The sequence below is a fragment of the Rousettus aegyptiacus genome, unplaced genomic scaffold (genome assembly GCF_014176215.1).
Source record: "Rousettus aegyptiacus isolate mRouAeg1 unplaced genomic scaffold, mRouAeg1.p scaffold_m13_p_14, whole genome shotgun sequence".
NCBI lineage: Eukaryota > Metazoa > Chordata > Mammalia > Chiroptera > Pteropodidae > Rousettus > Rousettus aegyptiacus.
Window position 1 is genome coordinate 40761853 of NW_023416289.1, and position 4183 is coordinate 40766035.

At 45.4% G+C, this 4183-nt stretch overlaps 1 pseudogene; it reads right to left on the reverse strand.

The window, feature by feature from the left end:
* Positions 1–2296: 2296 nt before the first annotated feature.
* On the reverse strand, positions 2297–2419 carry LOC118611882 (annotated as a pseudogene).
* Positions 2420–4183: the final 1764 nt, after the last annotated feature.

Consider the following 4183-nt stretch of genomic DNA (forward strand, 5'->3'; position numbering starts at 1 on the left):
TACCAGGAGAACAATAATAGAGCCACTTCTGGTGCCAAGACAGCTTTGAGAGTAGTCCCAGGCGGCACTGAAGCTGGCTTAAGGGGGGCATAAGGGTGGCGCCATGTCACCCCTGAAGTTGGGCCAAGCAGGCTCTGCCATGAGTACCAGGTGAATTCTGAGGTTGGTCCTATCTGAGAGGAGCCCCCGGGCACACTGGGTCGGCTCCAATGTTTGAATCGCCCTGCTTAGGTCGGTCTAATCTTGGGTGTGTGCAGGCGGGTGAGTCTGGCACTCCCAGGATTGGCATCTTGCTCTAAGCATTCTAGGTCTTTGAGCTCTGAGACCTGTAGAGAGGGAACAAAGGGCAGAGAACAAGGAAGAAAGGAAATCTGTTTATTGGTTTTGGAGGGGGAAGATGAGGGAAGGAGGATTAGCAAGGGCTTAGCAGGTAGCAATGTCCAGATCTTTTTTTTTTTTTAGTTAATTAATTGAGGAAACATTGGTTAACAACATTATATAAATTTCGGGTGTACAACATTATAATTTGATATCTGTATACTCTGTTGCATGCTTACCACCAGAAGTCTACTTTCCATCCCTGCACCTGGGCTGGCCTCAAGCTTGGACCCTTCCTTTTCTTCCTTGTTTCTTAAGAATGAGGCAGGTAGAACTCTGAGGAGTTTGTTTCTCAATGTAGTTGGCACCAGGAAGAGCTCTGAGTGTTTAGGCAGGTTGCTTTGAGCTGTGTGGGGGAGTTGGGGGAGGGGTTAAGACTGGGAAAATTAGTTGAGGACAGAGAGGTAGAGTTTGGCCTTGTCTCTGACCTGGAATGTGGAGAGAGAGAGAGAGATCATTGTCTGATCTCTCACGCCCGACCTCCTGGAGGCAGGATGTGTGCCCATCTGCGATGGTCCAAGATAGGTTTCTGTAGAGCGCTGGTGGTGAATCCAGGAAAATTTCTCCCTTGCTGGGCCTCAGTTTGCCTTTCCTGACAGATGGTCCAGTGGTTAAGACCAAGACTCAGACATAGATTTGAATCCTAAACTTAACCTTTCTTTGTTGTGTGGCCTCGAACAGGTAACCTAACTTCTCTGAGCCTTATGGGGCCAGTGACACTACCTGCTTCTTTGGCAATTTTAGTGAGGCGTCAGTGGGTTAATGTGTGTGATGTCCATTGTGGTAAGTGCTCAGTATGCATTAGCTATTCTTGTTATTAATCTGTAGGATGAAGGAAATAAGTGAAATGTTTGCTAAATCCCCTTCTGGCTTTTATATTCTCTGGTCTAAATTCCCCACAGCTTTTCCTTTGAGAAAGGAGCAAGACAAAGTTTTGAGAGAACCTCTTTCCCCATTTCTTCCTGGGCATAGCTGAGTTTTACCCCCTGGAACTGTGAATAGGAAATGGATCTTCCAGGTAGCTTCCTGGAACAATGGTGGATTAGGCAGTATTTGAAGAAGGGTGGGCAGGGTTAAGGCCTCAGATTCTTCTGGATGGCCACAGAGTCCTGCATAGCACATTTCCCCTCTCTGTGGCAATCCCCTTTTCTCTGACTGTCTTCCTCTTTCTCCTCTGCAAACCAGGCTTCGACTCTCTTCTGTGCTCCTGGATCTCTTTATGTTTGTGCCATTTTGTCTAGTGGGTTCTCCTAGATGCCTCTTTCATGTTTATCCTTATTTTTACATCTGTATATATGTTTCATTGTGGGTACATGCTTGTGGTGTCTGTGCGTGTCTGTGTGCATGTAATACATCAGTGTGTCCATGTTGATATATGAATTCATACTTACATTTGTCTTTGTAGAGTGTGTGTTTGTGTATCAGTGGGTATCTATACCTGTTTATATTTATACACGTATATCTGTAAGAGTGCATGACAAGGTATGTGTGTACCCATGCCAGTGTGCGTGAGTGCACACTGATATCTGTTTCTGTCTGTGGATAACATGGGGATGTTATGCTTTGAGGATGTGCTTTGGGACATAACTGTTGGGGGATGTCTACATGTGTGTCTATGTGTCCAACTTGTTGTGCGACTGTGTATTCACATCTATGTGTATGCATGTATAACTGATGACTACATATAAGTGTATAGATGTTTCTGTGTGTGCATTCTGTAGTATGTAGCTGCATGGGCCACACTGTATACATGTGAGTGTCTGAATTCTGTTTGTGCCTGTCTATGTTTGGATTCAATCACAGCCCTGACCTAGCTCCACTTCCCCTTCTTTTTTTTTTTCAGGCAAGACAACCCTTGCTTGACCTCACAGATTGCAAGGACGTTGTCAGCCCACAATCCCTTGTTTTTTATTTTTTGCACCTACAGCACCTAGTCTTCCTAGGTGGTCTCCCATCCAAGTACTAACCAGGCCCAACCCTGGTTAGCTTCCGAGATCAGATGGGTTTAGGGTTGTTCAGGGTAGCATGAATGGCTGTAGACCATTTCCATTCTTAAAGAAACAAGTAGTTCCCTTATTTTCAGAGTATTTACCTCCCTCAGTTTTCAAGGATCATGCTAAGTAGAAAATGCCTTCATAGGACACGTATGATCTGGGAGCATTCTGAGATAGGTCACTCCTATAGGACCAATTTAAATATTCTTTTATAAAATTCTCTTTCCCATGATGTCATAGTATCAGAGTCTCTCAACCAGTGTTCGCTGAACTCACTACTCTGTGCCAGCCTGTGCCGAGTGATGCAGAGGACACAGGGGTGACCAAGACGGTCCTGGGCCCTGCCCTCATGGAGCTTTCACTCCGCAGGGGAGATAGACCAGTCACCAAACAGTGACAGCTCAGAAAGGACAATGTTGGGATGAGAAAGCACAGGCAGAGGGGCCAGGGTGGGATGAAGGGGCACAGGTAGAAGGATCATCAGGGCAAGGTGGAGGTGCCCAAGCAGGGGGATCAGGATGGGATTGGGGCGCTTAAGCAAAAGGGTCAGGACCTGGATGGAGGGTCCAGGGAGCCCAGGAATGGCACCTAATCAACCTTGAAGGTTCAGGGTAAGCCACTAGAGGGCTAAGAAGGGATTTTCTGTGGAGGCTTAGGGGGAGTTGGGAGGGAGAGTTCCAGGCAGAGGAAATAGCCTGTATAAAGGCCAGAGGTCTGAGGAACATGGTTGAGTGCTGTTAGAGTGTTGCGATCTGGGTCTGTGTTCACCCTTAAAGCTGGAGCCATTGGTAGGAGTCAGACTATATGGAATCTTATGCAACTTGGTGGGGAGCTTGGATTCTGTCCAGAGGCAATAGGGAGCTATGGAATGGTTTTAAGCAGAGGAACAAAATAGTCAGATTTGTGCTTCAGAAAGATTCATCAGATTTTTGAAGAAGATGAGTGTATACGGTGAGAGATGGGGAAGTGACTATTATAGGCATCCATGTAAGAGAGGACAAGGCTATGAGAATGGGGAGGAGGGAGCGAGTTGGAGAATGACGTAAGTGGAGGAATGAATTCTTACTTGGTTATATGCTGACTACGCAGAGGCAAGGGTGAGAGAGGAGGCCAGTGTGGGTGATAGATGGTAGTGTCATTTACTGGTTTGGGGACACAGATTGGGAAGAGGTTTGAGGCAGGAGATGAGTTTAGTTTTGGACATGGCGAACTATGCACATAGTTCCTGCTCTTAGGGATTTTTTAGTGGGAGAGCAGATATGAATACATCAAAGTCATCAATGATAGTATAAATGAGAAATTATTAGTAATATACTACTTAAAGTTGAGGACTGTGAGGGCTTCACAAAAGAAGTGTAATTTGACATGGGTCTTGCAGGATGAGTTTACTGGGTAGGGGAATAGAGAAGGGCAGTTCAGGCAGGGAGAAACAAGTCTCAGAAGTGTGAGATGGATGGGACAGAACAGATACACTTGATGCCGACACCCTGCTCCCTTTACCAGCCTCATCGGTCAGCATTCTATCTTCCCCAGCCCGACCCAAAACTCTCAGGGAAAACTTGGGTCATGCCCACAACTGTGCCTGAAATTTATGACCCTATCCAAAATGAGCATCTTTTTTAAAAAATTGAAGCGGAATTCACATAACATAAAATTAAGCATTTTAAAGCAAACAATTCAGTTGTGTTTAGGACATTCAGAGTGTTGTAACAACCACCACCTCTAACTAGTTCCAAAACATTGCCAAGTAGAGATCTTCAGTGAGATTTCTTGTTTTAAATTTAAATACTAGTACAGCTAAAAGAGATGGA